At 38.2% G+C, this 21,113-nt stretch overlaps 1 pseudogene; it reads right to left on the reverse strand.

Moving 5' to 3' along the window:
- LOC149228142 (chaperonin CPN60-2, mitochondrial pseudogene) overlaps nt 1-20,748 on the reverse strand; it is a 61,616-nt pseudogene extending 40,868 nt beyond the window's left edge.
- Nucleotides 20,749-21,113: the final 365 nt, after the last annotated feature.

Raw genomic sequence — 21,113 nt, forward strand, 5'->3', positions numbered from 1 at the left:
GTATGTTATAAATATGTTATGGAAATGATAAATTTCTTGGATGCATTCTTAAACCTAAATACAACTCAAGATGCATGTTATATTTCAAAGTTTTATCATTGTCCCTTGGCATCACATTTGGATGGTTCTCATTGCTACTTTTTATGATCACATAATACACTTAGAATCACAAAATTTTGTCCTACATTTGGCATCATACAATTCTATTATAATGGTTCCTGAATGCTGAAGTGGTTGCATTATCTCACACAATTGTACTAGTAGTTCTGAGTATTGTTATTTTTTGAGTTAGTTTAAAGCTTGACAGTGTTATATTTGCTATGGTAACACTCTATATCCTGTTTTTTAATTCTTATTATTGGATCGATGCAAATTTTGGCATTATAATGTTTTTAACTAGATCTATTGATTCAAACTTAAACATGAATGCAACAAATTACATATATAACCATAAATACAAAGATGCAGCAGAAATAACACTTCATTTCATTAATATCAAACACTGAAATAAGATTACAAACAAAATGGAAATAAACTAGCTCAGACAATGGTAACTTATCTCTGAGAAGAGATGTAGTGGCTACATGCCTCCCTCTAAATTGTGTTACAATGAGGATCAAAGGCCTATTTATTATTGAGAAACAATGGAAAACCTTAAACATCCAAAAACCTAACCCTAGGAGATCAAGCACCAAAATTATGGGCCTCGTTTGGGTAAATTGGTATATCAACTTCCCGAGGTCGTAACTTTGGAATACAATCTCTGTTTGACACGCAAAATACCTTGTCAAAAATATATATCTGAGGACTACAACTTTTGAATGGAAAACGTAATTCAAAGACTTAAATTTGCTCCGTTTTTCCTAAAAAATGGCATTTAGGGCCTCAAAACAGCTCGAGAAGTTTAGGACTCGAAAAGCTGCCAAAAATAGTAAACTGTGCTACAATTAAGGAAACTAAAAAACTGAAAGAGACAGTGGTGGGGGTTTAAGTGGAACAGGCGGGTGGACACCAAAATCCACTTGGATCAGTCCTCCCCCTTAGGAATCAATGGTCCCCATTGTGTTGAGTGCCTCCATGAGATGGGGAAACTTATGCTGAACTTGGTCCCTGGTGAGCCACTTGCCTTGGTGCAGGAGTTGGCAAGCTTTGACAACCTAATATAGTTGGATCTTCTATTGGTGAGTGTTCTTGATCTGTGTGTCCATAATTCGATCAGTTCTGGCATGTTCCATGCAGTTTGTGTTTAACTCTGTTGATGTGAGATGTTTTGCAATGTCTGATGTGTCGAGTAATGGTGAGAAGTATGGTCGAAGGTGGTCCACATTGAAAACTAGGTGCAGACCAAGGAATGGGGGAATGTTGAGCTCAAAAGCATTGTCTCCCATAGCCTTGGTAATGGTGTAAGGAACATATCAAAGTGTTTGAGCTTCCAATGGGCTTCGGTAAGGAATTCTTTCTGCAAATGCAACCAAACTTTGTCGCCCACCTGAAACTTGTGTGGCACCCGATGTTGATCATGTCGCTACTTGTACTTGGCATTTGACTTCTCCAAGATATTGTGAACCTGTTGGCGGATGTGTTTGATGCATTCAATAAATCTGGTCACTTTATCAGCCTTAGACAATACATGTGAGGATTTTTTCTATGTAGTCACATGATACATGAAAACATCAATCAGACACAATGGTTGAAATCCTAGACCCACTTGAAATGGACTGTGACTGGTCGAGTTATGGAGATATTTGTTATAATTGTGCTGCACATAGGGAAGACTCTCATCCCAAGTTCATGGATGCTTGTACTTGTACATGCAGAGTATTTGCACTACATCCTATTGACGACCTTCGTCTTGCCATCAGTCTGGGGATGGAAGGCAGTTGACTTGGTGAGCTTGATGTCCAATAGTGTCCAGAGGCTTGACCAGAATGTGCTCAGGAACCTACTATCATGATATGATATAATGGTCTGCGGGTTCCAAAAATGTATCCACACGAGTTCAAAGAAGAGTTTGGCAGTGTCCTCTGTTGTGATACTCTTCTTGTAGGATGCCAATAGATATGTCCACGACCACAAATACACAGTCATTACCATGCTTGGTAGAAGGGAGGCCAAACATATAGTACATGGAGATGGATTCCCACGACTGGCTGAGAGTAGGCAGATGAGTGTACATGCCTTGCTTCTTGATGATTGGCTTGGCAATGGCACAGGCAGTGCAGGATTTGATATATTTCCCAACATCTAGTTGGAGTTTTGGCCAATATAAGTACTTTTGTAGTATAACCATAGTTTTCTCCACACCAAAGTGTCATGTGACCTGACTGTAGTGCACCTCCCAAATTAGCTTGGCACGTTTTCTTGAAGGAACACAAATGTGGTTGAGGTAGCATAATAATGTGTCTTGGAGGTGGAAATCAAAAACTTGCTTTCCATCTACTAGCATTTGGTATGTGGAGGCAAACTCTAGATCATTTTTGTATAGTTGCATCGATCCAGAGGTCTCGTGGCCACAAGAGTTGAGAACAATAGTCAATGATGCAACTGGGGGCCGACTGAGGTAGCTTGCAACATGATTGGTGCTGCCCTTTTTGTATTTAATGTTCAAGTGGAATTTTTGCATATATGTAGACCACTTCTTATGGCGATCGTTCTACAACTTCTCTTGTGTCTGTATAAACTAAAGAGGTCAATGATCGATGTGGATGACTGTCTCCTTCCCCATAATGTAATGCTTCCATTGCCGGCAAGCCTACATAATGAAATACATCTCTTTCTCATAGGTGGGGTACTTCCGAATTGTATCGGAAAGTGTCTCACTGTGATAGGCCACTGGATGGTCGTGCTGGGTGAGGATTGCACCAATAGAATAGTTGGAGGCGTCTGTCTCAATTTCAAATGGATGTTGTAGGTCTGGAAGTGTGAGTACCAGTGTAGAGTAGAGGTGGTACTTCAACTCAACGAACACCTTCTATTGGAACTCAGACCAAGAAAACTTTGCTTTTGCCCCGCCCTTAGTAATTTGACTCAAAGGCCAAGTGATATGGGAGAATCCCAACGCGAACCTCTGATAAAAAATTACAAGGCCCAAAAAGCTACAATGCTCTGTTAGAGTGGTCGGGGTTGGCCAATCCAGAATGAATTGGATCTTAGTTAGACCCACATGCATGCCATGCTCATCTATGATGTAACCCAGATGTTGGACCTGGCTCATGCAAAAGGTGCATTTCTCCAAGTTGGCACACATTTTTTGTTGCCGAAGGGTTTGAAGGACCTGCCGAATGTGTTGCAAATGTTCTTCCCAACTCTTACTAAAGATGAGGATGTCGTCCAGATAAACAACCATGAATGAGTTGGTGAAGGGCTGCAAGATGTCATCCATTAGCCTCATAAAAGTAGCAGGGGAATTTTTCAACTCGAAGGGCATAACCAACCATTCAAAAATGCCTTCCTTGGATTTGAAGGCAGTCTTCCATACATCTGTGGGCTCTATTGGAACCTAGTGATAGCCAAACTTCAGATCGATCTTGCTGAAATAATTCCCCCCCCCCCCGAGTTGGTCTAGGAGGACATCAATCCATGGGATTAGATACTTGTTCCTGACAATGATTTTTTTTAGTGCCCGATAATCAATGTAGAGCCTATAGGTCCCATACTTCTTTTGTACAAGTACAATCGAGCACCCACAAGGCGAGGAACTTGTTCGGAGGTGCCCTTTTTGTAGCAGCTCCTGGATTTGCTACTTGATCTCTTCATTTTCCAGAATGGAGCGACGATATATCGGTCCATTGGGTAAAGGTGCTCTAGGAGTCAGATTGATCGAATTCTTGACCTGACAGTGTAAGGGTATCGCTATGGGTGAGGAGAAGATGTCCCTGTATTCTTCCACGACCATATCCACCTGCTTTTTCTGCATGGAGGAACCCTTCTCGGGGGCCATGGATGTGGCTATGATCTTCCCCTTACTTTGAGAGCGAATCAGAAAGAAAAAAAATTCCCAATCTGGGAGATGATCTTACTACATTGCTTAGTAGAGATAAAAGAGATGGTAGTATGCAGGGCTACCCCTAGTATCTTGCATAACTTATTATCCAAAGAAATAATAACATAGTGAGATATAGACTCATATAAAACATGTCACTTCCACAAGTATGGTTCTCCTAATAATACATTGCAAAATTCAAGAGGAGAAACATCACACAGTACCTCATCTTTGAAAGGCTTGATGTTGTAGGGAAGGCAACACTGCTGGCTGACACAAAGATCTCATCCTTGGTGAAGCCTCCCAATGGTGTATGGTTGTAGATGTGTTGTAGTTGGTAGGCCCATCTGCTTCATGGCCCCTACTGAAATGAGGTTCTTTTGGCTCCCACTATTGACAATGAACTGCAATAAAGAACCCTTCACCTAAATTTGTGAGTGGAAGAGGCATTCCCCCTCCTCTAGATCTTCAAGCTCAATCTTTTGGGTCTTGGTGGTGGCCATGGTGGCACTGGGCTCCACGTCAATGATCTACTTCCCTTTGTCATTCCCCTTGTTGGGTTCTAACTCAGATTCAGAACATGCATTTGATTCGAAAGCCTTTAGCTCGACCACTAGTGATTGCTTTGTTCGAAGCTCACTTGTGTTGTGAGTGGAACTCTTATGGAACTCACACCACTTTCCCGTTTCCTCCTTTGTTTTTGTGGTGTTGTTATTTTCTTGTGGATTTGATGGGTTATCCTAGGTCGCCATGCCTTGGCTTTATCCTTTTCTCTGTGGTTTGGGGGTTCCTTTCCCTTACTTCGGATTCACAGATCCAAAGTCTCGCTTTTTATGTTTAAACTTCTACTCAATATTGACAGTGTATCGGTACGACATGCTGAGCGAGGAGATGTCCAGGAACTACATCTTGTCCTGGATGTACTTATGTAGAAAACCGTGGTACTTTGGTACCAAATTCCGCTAAGAATCCTTAAAATCCCAACTTCGTGCAAAGGGTATGAAAAACATTGGTGAACTCTGGCATGTCTTGGTCCCTTCCCTATCGCAGTGTGGTCCATTTTATGTATTTATCCTCATAGCTATTGTCTAGTCAATTTAACGTCTTAAATTGCTCTACATAAATTATCAATCCGGGTATCGTAAACTGATGAAGTTTGGTGCACCATATGTGCTTAGTTAACCTTTTTCTTACTTTGTTGTTTTATAGATTTTATTTTGTTTTGGGGTTTTGTTTTTGTTGGTTTCCTAAAGTGCCTAATGCAAATGGAAATCCTATTCTAAGGTCTTAAGAATACTTTTAAAGGACCAGTATAGATAGAGATTTCAAGATAAGGCCTATGTCCCTAATGGTAACTTCCAAAACTTAGCACTTCAAAAGATCTCAAAACATGTTATTGATGGAATTAGTACTTAAACAAAAGTGTAAATATGCAGCTACTTCAATCAAAATGGAATGCAACAACCAATCAATGTGCTAGTGACTATGAAACCCAGTATCCTTGCTGCTGTATAAAAAGAAAACTGAACTTAAAGCAATTCAAAAACTGTAAGCAAAGTAAACTAAATCATATTACATCAACTCATATTCTGACCCCTCACCATTCGACTCGCTTTGGCTATAGGAGGTAATCATAAACAAATTGAGCAATCTGATATCTCATTTGCATAAAATGAAACTAATATTAAACTACACATTCATACTTCAATCCCTCACCATTTGACTCGCTCTGGCTATAGGAGGTAACTGAAAATGACATGAGCAATTCAATAACTAACTTGCAGAAAAATAAACTAATATCAAACTACGCATTCATACTTCAATCCCTCACCATTTGAGTCGCTCTGGCTATAGGAGGTAACTGAAAATGACATGAGTAATTCAATAACTAACTTGCAGAAAAATAAACTAATATCAAACTACGCATTCATATTTCAATCCCTCACCATTTGAGTCGCTCTGGCTATAGGAGGTAACTGAAAGTGACATGAGTAGTCTAATATCTATCTTTCAGAAAAGTAAATGAACAAAACAAAATTGAAAGAAGTAACAATGCTAGAATTAGAACTCAGAAAATAAATTAGCAGAAGGACAAGATGATTCCATCATGTCATTAGTCATTAAAAAGCTATGTGCATTACTAATCTACAATCAACCGGTTGAACACACTTGCATGAATGAAAAATCTAATCTATCAAACTTGAAAGCAATCAAATGACATAATGAAATCAAAGAAAAATTACAAAATGAAATCTACTCTACCTTACATTCTAATATGCTCCATGAAATCTACTTCACATCTCCTTCCATATTGAGAACATCAAAGCTTTATTCAAATTCTTCAAAATTAAAAAGTACAACAAAGCTCTCCAAAGCTTTCAAAAGCCATCAGGGAAGAACTACAAACTCCAAGCTAAAGACTCACAAGCTAAAAATACTAACAAATGAAGGAGATAGATCTCCTATTTATACAAAAAGATGAGAAGCCATATCATTAATGAGAGTCCATGAATCTCTCCCTCTACCTCTAGAGTCCTAATCAAAATAGGAACTAATAAGACACATGTCTTCTTAGAGTTACAATACAATTAGGAGATGTGACACATATCCTCATGATCCCATGATTGTTTCCACTCAAATTCAAATTTGGCCTTAGAGTGCCACATAAGGGTCTTCTAGAAGCCTCCTTTCAACCTACACATGTCAACAATCTCAACCCATTTGTTAGGTATAAGCATATGCACATTATTTTCTAATTTTTAACCACAAATTCACTTAAAAGGCTTAGAATTAATAAAGATTGGAAAAACATAAATGTGGCCCAATGATAATGAAAGTGGGATGAATGTGGTGACATAGTAGTGAAATGGAGGTGATATAATGGACATAATATTGAAAGTGTAATGGAAATGAATGACATTTTCAAGACTCAACAGCTATCGACATGGTATTACTGCTCCTTGATGGCGTCTCGAAATGAATTCTAAGTGGTTGCGACTGAAAATAGTGAGGGTGTACTTTCATCCTTCTTCTCATAGTAGGTTTCCCACCAGTCCTTGATGTGGGGGGTGGCTTTGAATACTGCAAAAGTAATCTTTTCATGACTAGAAAAATCATAAACAAAAAAATATCCTTCTAGCAGATTTAACCATTTATCTACAACATCCACATCTATCTAACTTTCAAATATGGGGATGTCATTGTTAATTTATACCTTGAAGGGTGTGGCACTTCCAGAGTGGCTGCTGGAAGGATATGCGTCACCTTTGGGTAGCCACTGAAGGATCTGGGCAAAGTTGTCCATCATCGCGTTCCTTTTTCGCCTGAGGGATTCTTCCAGCAATATTTTGAAAGGATATCATGCCCCCTCGTTTTTGTTTTCTTTTTTCCATGGGATTTTGTCAGGATTTACAAGGTTGGTCTTCCAAAGTTTCAACTAATTCGAGCCCTAACTCCTTATACCCCGACCTCGTTGGGGACATGCAAAGAAAAACCGATAAAGAGCAGACCACTATGATACCACTGATCTGACCTTAAACAAGAATGCAAAAAATTACATATATAACCATAAATACATAGATGCAACAGAAATAATACTTCATTTCATTAATATCAAATACTGAAATAAGCTTACAAACATAATGGAAATAAACTAGCTCGGGCGATGGTAGCTTATCCCTGAGAAGAGATGTGGTGGCTACATGCCTCTGAACTATGTTAAAATGAGGCTCGAAGGCCTATTTATTATTGAGAAACAATTGGAAACCCTAGAAATCCAAAAACCTAACCCTAGGAGATGAAGTGCCAAAACTATGGGCCACATTTGGGTAAATTTGTATATCAACTTCCCGAGGTCGTAACTTTGGAATACGATCTTCGTTTGACGCGCACAATACCTCGTTAGAAATATCTATCCGAGCAATACAACTTTATAATGGAAAACATAAGTCAAAGACTCAATTTTCCCCTGATTTTCCCAAAAAACGTTGTTTAGGGCCTCAAAACAGCTCCTAAAGGTTAGGACTCGAAAAAATACCAAAAATAGTAAATTGTGCTACAATTAAGGAAATTGAAAAACTAAAAGACACAATTGTGGGGGTCCAAGTGGAATAGGAAGGTGGCCACCAACATCCACCTGGATCATCTACGAGTGAATTTTAGCGTGTTATCCATGATCTATTTTTAAGCAAACCACATAATTGGAAAATTTGTGGTCAACATCAAATACCAAAAACATAAGGAAAGAGAGAGAAGTTAGTTATGAATGGTGAAATGACTTTCTATCAAAACAAATATCAGTGAAACGATAAGCTAGTTTTTGCTCCACTCTTGGTTTAATCATTCCAAGACCCACCATAAAGAAACCTTGGCATAATATGCATTTTCCGAATTGTACTGCAAAGTGACATGTTTTTTATTTTTTTTAGACTACATGTGTTAGACATGCAAGGGAAGGACGCCATATGATAACTCCCCTTCTGCACTCTAAATCCATGTTACTCACAAAATCACATCATGTGGCCTCATGATCCTGGCTTCGTCTCTGGATTGATTGGTGTAAGCATTGATGTTTCTATCCACCAAATCTTCCATCATGTTAGAATTACACTCAACTACAAGGAGGAGATGAATTCTCTGAGAGATCTAGTAATGAGAATTGAGCCTATTCTCTACTAGATCCAATAATATCATTTGGCATTGAATAGGTTTAGAGGAATTCCCATTTCATCTCAAAGCGATATTAATATGAAGGCGTAAATTGTCAATGATTAGCTTAAAATGTTGGACAACCTTCTCTGAAAAGCATCAACAATGTTGTAGGAGTGCACGATACCCGTTATGAATTCATTTATTGTTATTGAACTAATAGAAGAATCACCTACCTCAATAGAGAAATCACCCAACATCTCGAATCAACTAATTTGATGGGTTAGGAAAGCATCCTAGAGTGACTTGGGTAGATTAAAGAAAGTGTCGAAGCATTGGAAGCTTCTTCTTTAGCTAGCAGTTCCGCAAACACATCGGAACCTGTAACTTCAATGAGCACCATCATCAACGAACCCCTTGTAATGGGACAACACAATGCTTTTGAAAAGCTGGAGAAGTTAGTGACCGATGCAGAGGCTAACTCTCCCTTCTCCTGAATTGGCATGGTTGGCAAGGGTGGTTTTGGAAAAAATTTGCTTCTGAAGACACTCTTCAATAGCCAAAAGGTAAGGGATCTCTTCCGTGATGGTTTATTACTTTGGCTCATCGTTTCCCAGTCTCCTTCCTTTTCCATTCTTCGAAAATAACTCTCCACACAAACAAGCACACAAGGAAAGGTTATAGATTTGAATGCAAATATGAATGAAGTGTTTGTAAACATACCGTTGAATAAGTCTATGCAGGGAAGGAGCTTCACCCTCTTCTTGGATGATTTGTTGGAATAGGGTGTTGAATTGCTGGAGGAATTGGGTGTACTCCAACTAATTCACCACTCCAACTCCAAATTTATTGTGAGCTACAAGAATTATAGAGCATTCTTGGAGAATGGGAGTTACAAACGAGTCCACAATCGCAGTGGTAAATTTGATTGAGGAAGATAGTTGGAAGTTTCTTTTTCCTTATGCTTTTCTATATAATAATGGAAATGTGTCAGTGGGAATCGATCAAGAAACAACAAAGGTTGTGTGTCATAAGTGTGGAGGGATTCCCCTTGCCATCAAAGAAGTAGAGAGGGAAATGGAAGGCATTTCTGATGCAAAGGAGTGGGGGTTCACTGCCCAAAGGCTGCCAGACCGCAAGAGAAAAGACTAACAAGTTGTCTATGATTAACTAATTTTTTTTAATTTTTATTTTTATTTTCAGAAGAAAAAATACACTATCTTATATATATATATATATATATATATATATATATATATATATATATATATATATATATATATATATATATATATATATAGATATATATATATATATATATATATATAGTACATATACATGGGTTTTTTTTCTTCCTGGTCATCATGGTATTTGTAAAAAAACATATCTTTCAACCTATCACTTGCATATAGCATATTGGTTCCAAAAAAAAAATAACCTACCACTTACATTCAATCATATAGATATATTTTCAAAAAAAATTAAGCAGATTGTAGTCGTAAACAGTCCTTCAAAAAAACATATTATCTCTCATGTTGTCAAAGTCTAAAACAAAGAAATTAGGAAATGTGAACACTGCCATAATCAACCCTGATGTCTTGTTTGTATGAGGCATAGTGGATGACCCCAGGTGTTTCGGTCACACCTCTTTTGGAAAGCATATCGGCAATGTTGGTTTTCTCCGGGTATATGTGTGCATAAGAGATGTGTTGAAATGAGCGCTCTAAAGGGAGAACGCGCTTCATCCAATATGACATCAATGGAGGTTGAAAACAAATGAGCCCTTTTATCCAATTAATGCAGCCTTTTGAATCCCCAAATACCTGTATTTCTTTGATGTTAAGCCATTGTGCCAAGTAAAGGAGACCCCAAAGTGCAATGATTTCTTCCTGATTATTGGTACCCCTACCACCTTCCTACCAAAAATGAAAGGAATTTCCAGGTTCCCTAAAAATGAGTGCTCTACATCCACAATGATTGTTTTTACATGTGCCATCAATGAAGCCAACCAAAAGATTTTGCCAAACATCCTGTCTGATAATTTGTCTTGGTTTTTTATCATGCTTCTTGGTTCCTATCTCATAAAAGTACATCGCGATTGCCAATACAGATAACCTAATTTCCACCTTCTTATGTTCAAATATCATGTTGTTCTTGCATCTCCAGATGCCATAGATGATGTAAAATGGTAAGGAACAAAACTCTAGTTGTGTTGCAAGCCATAATTTGAAACATGCCTCCAGGTTGAGGTGTGTCCAATTCCCACCAATATGAAATATATGAAGAACAGAGTGCTAGATTTATATTGCAATAGGACAATTGATAAGGAGATGTGACACATCCTATGAGTCTAGCATACAAAGTAGGAAAATTCCAAGACCATAGAAACCTCTACAAGAGAGATTCCCCTAGGAGAAAACTTTTCATGGAGAACCAGCCAACTGAAAAATTTGAGTTTCAGTGGGAACTCCCACTTTCATATCTTATGCAACCAATTATGTGCCTCAGCAGATGGGAGTGAACTGGTGATATGCTTATAAATTTCACTAGCTGTAATTTAGATCTGGTGAGTTTTCCAACCTAGGTCATCTTATCCATCTCGTTAGTAAGGTAAATGTTGAAAAGTGTAACTAGCTTTTTGGTCTTCATAATGACATGTAATTGTGATTTCATGTAAGAGATGTAAAGAAGAAAAATAAAATTATTGTAATCCTTGCATCATGGGTTTCATGAGCAAGAGATTTTATTTTTAGTATAGGCTCCCATTGAGAGCCCTTAGGGATATTGTCATCTAGTCATAAAAGTCTAAAGAGTCATTGTCATGAAATGAAGGCATGTTACACATTGTAAATAGTCATATTTTTCTTTGTAAGGAACCCTCCAAGACCTTGTCACTAGCCCTCACTCAAGTCAGCTTAATATGTAAGGATGATTCGAGGAAGATCATGTTGGCCTTCTCTAGAGATCATGTCAGCCTAATGGACATGGAAAAACAAGTATATATACCCATACTCGACCTCATTTGGAGACAAGAAATTCAGTGAAGCAAGTCTATCATCATAAGTGTGCAAATCATCTAAGAAGGACCCTAAAGAGCAGCAAGGGATGAAGGAAGGATAGCGAAAGGAAGGGACATCGTTGGAGGACTGTTTTGGGCTAGATTACCCTCACACGTGCGAAAGTTGCAGGACCGAAGTTGGCAAGGATAGATCGAAGGTTGCAGTCATACCTAAGTGCTCTTGTTTGGGTGGAAATCTTCGCTATAGGAAGCCAAGTAAGAGAGGAAAAGAATCTCCTTCAAGGGGGAGTCTATTCAAGTGGAAAATCTAATATAGGGTTTCTTCCGTCAAGAAAAGAGTTTCATAACGATAAGGAGAAAATTCAGAGGAAAATGAGGAGGAGAAGAGAAAGAGCAGGGTTCAAGAGGAGGTTATTGACTTGGTCTTGGGAGGACTCTAGTGTCAAGGGTTTTTTTCATGGTCTTGGTACTCATCAATTGATGATCTATAATAAGAATTTCGCTTGGGTTTTCCTCTCAAAGAGTGAGAGTTTTTGGCCTTGGCTAACAAGCCTATATACTATGTCTCTTGTCTCTTTATTTTTCATGATTTGGTAGTTGTCTTTATGAAAAGAACACAATAATGAATACAAGAAAGAGAAGATCATAATCAAGAAGCAAAAAGTATATCACAAGAAATTATCATAAGTAGAGAAATCACCTAACTATTGATGCCCTATATTTCTCAACATGGTATCAGAGCTAAGGTGATAAAGTCAAGAAATGGCATCTATTCAATGAGACACACAAGGATCGAGTTTCAAGAAATGGATCAAAGCGAGACAAAGAATACCAAAGAGAAATTCCAATATCTACATCATACTAAAACCGTAGATAGAATAAATCTACTTCATCAAGTGTCTTGGAATCATCATCAAGGGGGAATAATTTCCAATATCATCATTTATCCATCATCTAAGAAGTGGAAGTTGTTCCAAAGACTAAGGAAGGCTAGAACATTTTCATCATATTAAAAAAGAGTGTGTGTAGCAAGCGCTCCATCAAAGTAATCTCTCTCTCAAAAGAGATCAAGGATTGCTCCTATAGAAAATAATCTATCAAAAGGTAGTCTTCTACTATCTATATCACTATCAATATTAATAACAAAGCAAGTGAAGGAATAAACATCTACTCAAGTAAGTATATGACTTCATATGAATCTATCAAAATGTCTTTTTGCAAGGAGAGCAATAAATTAGTTGGGGCTTAAAAATTTCTTGCATGGAAGAAAATAACAAACCTAAACCTCATTGAGAATGAAGTCATGGATCACATCAAGGGGTCAATAATCCAACCTCCCAAATAACATACTCAAGAACTTGCTAAATTCATGAAAGGGGAAGTGAGGGCTCAGAGGATTCTCATAGAATCCATCAAAGACTCTCTCGTCCCATATGTATCAAAATTAGACGCTTCAAAAGAAACACATGACAAATTGGTAGAGTTGTTTTCCATAAGTACTACAAGAGAAGTTATCTCTCTAAGGTAAGAGCTCTACAAATTTAAGATCTCAAAGGAAGAGGGAATATCCTCATATTTTATGAGGATTTTAGAAATAAGAGATGAACTTCAAGATTTGGACAAAATAATGTCTGACAAAGAAATGACCACTACAATATTAAATGCACTACTAAAGGAATGGGGAAAATTCACTTCAAGTATCTATGGGAAGATAGAAGCCACTCATTTCCAGGATCTATGGTCATGATGCAAGATCAAAGAAACTAGACTGAAGGCAAAAACTTATGTAGTATCAAATGAGCAGAATAAAGCATATGTTGCTATGACAAAAAGAAAGGGAAAGTTTGGTAAATTTGGTCCTCAAAAGAAAAAGAAGAACATGGCTAAAGTATAGTGCTATGGATGTCAAGAATATGGGCACTATAGAAGAGATTGTCCTAAACTTAAAAGGGACAATAACAAGAGAAATAAGGAAGAAGCTCATATTACCAAATAAGTGGAAGAAATTGAGAAAAAGAATCCTAAGAAGGAGGAAGTGAGAGATCTCTACTATGACTAAGATAATATCCTTCATTAAAAGGTACTCTTATGTTGTGAAAAATTATGGATAGGACGCATTGTAAATAAGATAGGATGCATCATATTAGAGTATGGCATCATGATAAAAGCATTAGAAGAGCTCACGTGATAGGAAACATGAAGGATGTCTGGAAAAAAACCTATGGAAGTCAACTATGTAGGATATAGCTCTTGGAAACCTCATAGAAAAAGGAATAAGTCATCTAGGACAAGGCTCATCATACGTCTGTCAAAGGTAACATATGCAAGATCCTCAAGATTCTTTGATGGAATATTCATTGTAAGTTTCATTGATCATGAGGGGAAGAAACTATTTCTTCAAGAGTTCCAATCTTGTGGAATTCATAGGATGATGGTATGATGACATAATAGTAAAGCAGATCAAGGGAATGAAGCTCCTTCATTCAAAGGAAGTTGTTGCAGGAAGTCTGGATGACCCAAAGGAAAGATGAGATATGTATGCTTACGTTTGATATTATGAAAGTCATGTCATATGGTTGCAAGCAACATGGATCACTGATCTATCTTGGGAAGCATAATGAAAGAAAAAATATCCTCCCTCAAAAGGATGTAAGAATGCATGGGTCACATATTTACTAGATGAAATAAACATAATATGTCCTCATATGGAGTATGAGGTGATTGACTACAATTGAGGAACTTTGTTTGGAAGCTCCTGGGAATAAAATGTGTGACAAAAGAAAGGAAGAGATATGGAATATGTAACAATGGTAAAACACAGTCAACATCTGAAAGACCAAGAATATTTGACTATGTTATCTCCCAGAAATATATGAAGGCTCTGATGGAAGTCTAGAAAATATGTAGACCCTTGACAATACATATCTTTAGGAGATGTGTCAACATGTACGTTGGATCCTGATGCCTATAGGAAGATGTCATGATGGAAGACCATCACAAAGGTAATTATGATTTAAGTGTTCATTTCTTATTTGTGAACTAGTATATGGATGGGCTTATGAAAGGTTTCCAAAAGGAAGAACTGTAGATATCTTCCTCGAGAACCATGAGGAAGGTTGTAAGATCCTTCCGAAGAGGTTAATATGAAGAATGCAGAATGACATGAAGGCTAGATGAAGACTGATGGATCACTTTCTGAAGAAAGGAATGATGACATGACTGACTCATGAATGAAAGTGATGGATGGTTTGTGCCCTATGAAGAAGTCCCAAAATATGATGACTGACAAATAAGAAATTCATGACATCGAAGGAAGGAGTTATTTAAGTAGCTAGTTGTCCCATCATCTCTACCTAAAAAACTGTTGCAGGTACCTAATTAAGAGGGGTCCTGGAAACAAGTTTCTTACTTGGAAGAAAACTGGAAATTCCTAAGCCAAGAGGGAGCTTAGGTACATTCCTTCCATAGGAATGAGTACATTCGTTTATTGGAATAGATATGTCCTCCCTAATTGAGAGGGAGAGATAGACACATCATTCTGGTCTTCACCCGGGAAGATAGAATGGAGGATTGGGTAATCATTTGGCATCTGATGCTCTTTGAGGATGAGATAGAGTATCCAAGATAAGAGTATTCGTAGAGGATCAATATTCTTTGAGGATTGGGCATCCAAGATAAGGATAGTCATGATGAAACAAACCCTAAGAACCCGGGTGGGGTATGTTCTGAGAGAGACAATGATGAGAGTGTCTATAAATAATTGTTCTCAGATCTTGTGGAGAGATAGATTTGTTAGTCAAGGCCTTTCTATGTAACAATGTTGGTTGATATGATGTTATAAACATGGGTTACCAATATTATTCTTCTTATGATAAATTATTTAGATTGAGAATGCACAAGTATTATGAATACATCCCTAGTTAAGAGGGAGTGTTGAAAAGTGTAACTAGGTTCGTTCTTCATAATTCTATGTAATTATGATTTTATGTAAGAGATGTAAAGAAGAAAAATCAAATTCTTGTAATTCTTGCATCATGTGTTTCATGAGGAAGAGATTTTATTTTTAGTATAGGCTCCCATTGAGAGCCCTTAAGGATGTTGTCATCTATTCATAAAAGTCTAAAGAGTCATTATCATGGAATGAAGGAATGCTACACATTGTAAAGAGTCATATTTGTCTTTGTAAGGAACTCTCCAAGACCTTGTCACTAGACCTCACTCAAGTCGGCTTAATATGTAAGGATGATTCGAGAAATATCATGTTGGCCTTTTCTAGAGATCCTGTCAGCCTAATGGACATGGACAAAGAAGTATATATACCCATACTCGGCCTCATTTGGAGACAAGAAATTCGGTGAAGCAAGTCTATCATCATAAGTGTGCAAATCATCTAAGAAGGACCCTAAAGAGCAGTGAGGGATGAAGGAAGGATAGTGAAAGGAAGGGAAATTGCTAGAGGAATGTTTTGGGCTAGATTACCCTCACACATGCGAAAATTGTAGGATCAAAGTTGACAAGGATAGATCAAAGGTTGCAGTCATACCTAAGTACTCTTGTTTGCATGGAAATCATTTCTATAGGACGCCGAGTAAGAGAGGAGAAGAATATACTTCAAGGAGGAGTCTATTCAAGTGGGAAATTTGATCTAGGGTTTCTATTGTCAAGAAAGGAGTTTCAGAACCGACAAGGAGAGGACGAAATTATGAGGAAAATGAGAAGGAGAAGAGGAAGAGTAGGGATCAAGAGGAGGCTAGTGACTTGGTGTTGGAAGGAATCTAGTGTCAAGGGTATTTTTCATGGTCTTGGTACTCGTCAATTGGAGACCTATAATAAGAATTTCGTTTGGGTTTTCATCTCAAAGAGTGAGAGGTTTTGGCCCTGACTGATAAGCCTATATACTACGTCTCTTTTCTCTTTATTGTTCATGATTTGGTAATTATCTTGATGAAAAGAACACAATAATAACTATAAGAAGGATATGATCATAATCAAGAAGAAAAAAGTATATCACAATAAATTATCATAAGTAGAGAAATCACCTAACTATTGACGCTCTATATTTCTCAACAGTAAATCCCTACGACCTCGACCTGTCTAATGTATAGGTCCCATTCTGTAGCCAAAGAACCCATAATTTCAATGTCTTCTGCTGAAACCAAGATTGAATATGAGGAGATGGAACCCTATTTGAAACAATATGAGAAAAAAGGAACATACCTCTACCGTGCAGATGCTGGAGGAGAGGAGGAGATAAAGTATGAGTTCCTAGAAGACCTTTGATGATATCTATGCCAACCTTTGTCCTGATTCCATTTCCCACCTCCCAAGATACACCTGCAAATCGACATTGCATGTTCCTCATCATGCTTTGCTAGATATAAGAGGATGAATATGCGAAAATAGAACCATCTTTTATCTAGTCTTTAATGTCCTCATAAGCCATATATTTGCCACGAATAATCAGTGACTAGACGCCCGTGACGGTCAATCCTCTCCACAAGCTCTTGCAAATAAGTGCTTGGTTGAAAGATAATGTATCTAGGACCCCCCATCCCCCACTATCAATAGCTTTGGCTAGGGTAGGAAGACAGACAAGATGGAGCTTACTAGGTGAATCTGAACTTGACCAAAGGAATCTAGCCAAGATTGTATAAATATTATTAATAATGGTCATCGACAACATATATAGGTGCATCCAGAAAACATAAATGGATTGTAAAACAAATTTGATCAATATAATTCTACCCCATGGTAATCCACATGTAGGACCAATGATTAATTCTTACCTCATTTTTTTTAATGATCCAACCCCAATCCGAAATATGATAGCAATTTTGTTTGATGTGAAATCCCACGTAGGTGAAACCAGAGTCCAATGGCTAAGTTGTGACCCTAAAAAGTCGATTGATATATTCGACCTCTCTCGATTCCTCATGATCAATTATCACTTCTGATTTATTAGAATTCATGTATAGGCTTGAAGTAGATCCAAAAGAAATGAGAATGTGATGAAATTATTTCCATTATGTGATAGATTTAACTTTGAGTTACAACACACTTGGAAGCTACGTTGTTCACCTCCAATTGGGGTTTCTTTACATAGGTGCTACCTTTTTAGAAGATCAAGTTATTCAGGTCCAAGACCAGGAAATTTTGTTGTGGATGGGAGGAAAAATCCTTGGAAGGAATAAGTTTCAAGATGAGGGTGGCAATGACCCATTCGAGATGGGAAGAATGTATGTTTGTTTCAAGGAGATTTAGTTCAAGGTGGTCATTTCCAAGCAGAGTTAGTTTGTTTCAAGGAGCTTCCATTCATCATTGTCTCTTCCTCCAAGACTCAAAATTTGTATGATGTGAAGGGGATGTACGAGCCAACTGGCGATAATGGAAAATGGCTCACAGACCCTTTCCACTTGTCAATTTTTAACTTGTCAGAGGACGATGAAAATGGGGCTTCTGGATTGGCTGGGACAAACAATGTTTTCCCAACCAACTTCATAGAGTAACACCTTCAGTGTAAATATAATTAAACATAATTATATATAAGACTCATGTGCATAATCATATGGGTTACCTTCATGTTGTACTAAAGCCCTTAGGTTCCTTGATCTGACTCTATTCCAATGTTTTAAAGCTCATTTTCTATCTTATTTCAAAAGTGAGAGCCAATTGATATTTATTAATTCTAACATTGAAAGAACTGGATGCCTCACTTATGGGGGGAATATGTCATGGCATAATGGAATACATCATCTCTTCCCATTGCTCTTCTGCATAATCTCTTGTGTGTTGGACATGCTATCGCTATCATTCATGCATCACTGGTAGAAAATCCTTACCTATTCTTGATGGTTGGCTAGAATAAGTCATGTAAATCCCCTATAGACATGTATAAACAATATTTGTGAGAAGGATAAAAGTATTGATCATACATCATTAAACAAGGCTATAATTTCAAGTTTCTCAAAGGTATTTCCTTGCACATCCATTGAATTAAAAGAAGAAAATTACTATATGTTTAGATATGAGAACTCTAGGTTCTTGGGCTAGTTTAAAAGTTAGTTTGAGGGCCATCAACTCACAATAGTTATTTAGTTCCTACCTAATTCAAGCCTTGAATTTATTTTTATAGCTTTGAGATAAATACAATAGTCCTCTTGCTCCACCCCAATGAGGGGTCAACTGATATACACCACTAAATTATTTCCATGGAAGGCTCTTACCTACCATCTCTTCCATGTCACCATGAGCTTATTATTTCTCTTGAGATTATAATTATGCCTTTAGGATGCTTATGGCCTAGGCAACACATTTTAATATAAGTGTCTATTTTCCTTCAAATAATTTTAGATTCCTAGCTAGCCAAACTATCCATGCAATGTTAAGGGAAAAGTTCTAATATTTTTTACATCCTTGTTGGCCACCATAGGCAAAAATCCACTTCAATAATATCACCTACCCATACTTTTTGGTATCATATCATCCTGTTGATGGTGTTGGACCTGCCAACATGTCAAGGAGATCCCCTTGGTAAGAAGTCCCAATTAGACCTTAGACCATTTGGTGTAGGAGTCCCAACAGTGGGTCGTAAGGTAATTCCTTGACTGCGATGTCGCACAGAGGCAAGTAAGATAACTCTGTCAGTAGCAAGGGTGTGATTGATAAAGTGAGTCAAGGAATGAGTATGAGAGGTTCCAACACTTCAAAAGGGGGAGGAAGGTGAAGGTGAGTTCCAGGTTGAAAGGGATCAGTCCCAACTCTACTAGGAACACACCACACAAAGGACATGCACAGCTTCCGATAGAGCAATTGACATGGATGCGACAGTCCCAACATACAAGGTAAGATAACCTGAACAACACTCATGGATCAGTCTGAGACGAGTGTGACGGTTGATATAACAAGGTTCATAGAAAGGTCTGTTTGGTGTCCGACAGAGCAATCGACACAGATGGTGACAACATTAACAACATATGCAACAAATTAACAACAAGATTCATATAATTGCATGTGAATCAGTTCATACACAAGTACGTAAGTTAAACAACATATATCATTAAGGAAATCAGAGCAGCCCAACTACAATAACAACATATGCATGAAAATGTGCTCACTTTTATTATATAAAGAAGTGTAAGTCAAAATCATCCAATACACCATGTAAACCTGTTAGCCCTATTAGTAGAATGTTACGGCCACATCTGCCTGCTCCTCCAAAGAGATGTACTAGCTCTGTGCAGTGGAGAAGCCAATGCACGTTACAATACTGTCCAAGTCTTCTTCAAGATAATCTTAGTAGAAGCCTGGCTGACCAAAAGCCTATACAATGAGTTATGAGGGACTATTTAAAGCAAAGGGCGGGGTGACCCTTGACATTCCCCTTTGTGACCATTCACCTATCCTCATGACTCTTCACCTACTATATGACTGTCACATTCACTCTTGAGACTTGACTTAAACTTGACATGACTCAACAATACAAAGCACATGTACCCATGTGAACAATGGCTTGAATAAGCCAAACTAGACACCACTCTGACTTAAACAACTATAGAACTCCAATTGCTCGACATCCTCAAGCTGATCAACAGTAACATATTGGTGCCAAGATTGGTAGTCTTTGATAGTGTCCGTGTGTTCCATTGTGACATTCGTCTGGAACCTGAACCTTGCCTCCATAGCATCCGGGTGCACTGCTTAGGCTCCTCTATCCAGCTCATCTGAAAAAATGTGCAACAATTTCCTTAATGTGGCTGGACCAGCAACATACTTGCGCATGATGTCTGCATTGATGGGAAAGTATGGACTGGTGGCAATGCGCATAAAATCGTCGAAGTACGAGTCAAGCTCCTGTTGGACCTGCTTCTTGGTCCGCTTGGGTGAGGGTCCCAAAAGATGGAATCGCATATGTATGCACAACATCCTCCATTATCTTGAATACTCGTGCATGGGAAGCCTGTATGCCAGTGATGAATTGTGGTAGGTCTTCATAGTTCCAGATCTGACTCTGGATACGTGCTTGCAACTCAACTGCATTGGCCTTCATCATCTTGGGAAAATGAAGTGGGGCTCCTTTATACTTCATCGTCCATGCTCGCATGTTATCAATGACAACATGTATGTTCTTCAAGATGCAAGCTCTTCTCACACATGGATGCTGCCATCCATGAAGATGAACGACTGCTTGATGCATGGTATTGAACTTGGAGTACAATGCCCGCATAACTGTGTCCAAGGACAACACTTCCTCTAGTATTGCCTTCTTCAGTTTAGCTCGGGCAGACATTGTCACCAAGTCTCCTCCCTACTTGGCCACCTGTAGTTCCTTCACCATTCGCTCATTCTCAACTATGAGGAAGCGAACACTGGAGCTAGTGGCTTCAACATACACTCTAGTTGCATCAGCCAAAGCAGCTGGGTCCTTGTGCACATCGATCATGATCACTTGTTCTTCAACTTGCTCAG

The sequence above is a fragment of the Pinus tabuliformis genome, chromosome J (genome assembly GCF_031772625.1).
Source record: "Pinus tabuliformis cultivar Carrire ecotype Pingquan chromosome J, CPIR1, whole genome shotgun sequence".
Lineage (NCBI taxonomy): Eukaryota > Viridiplantae > Streptophyta > Pinopsida > Pinales > Pinaceae > Pinus > Pinus tabuliformis.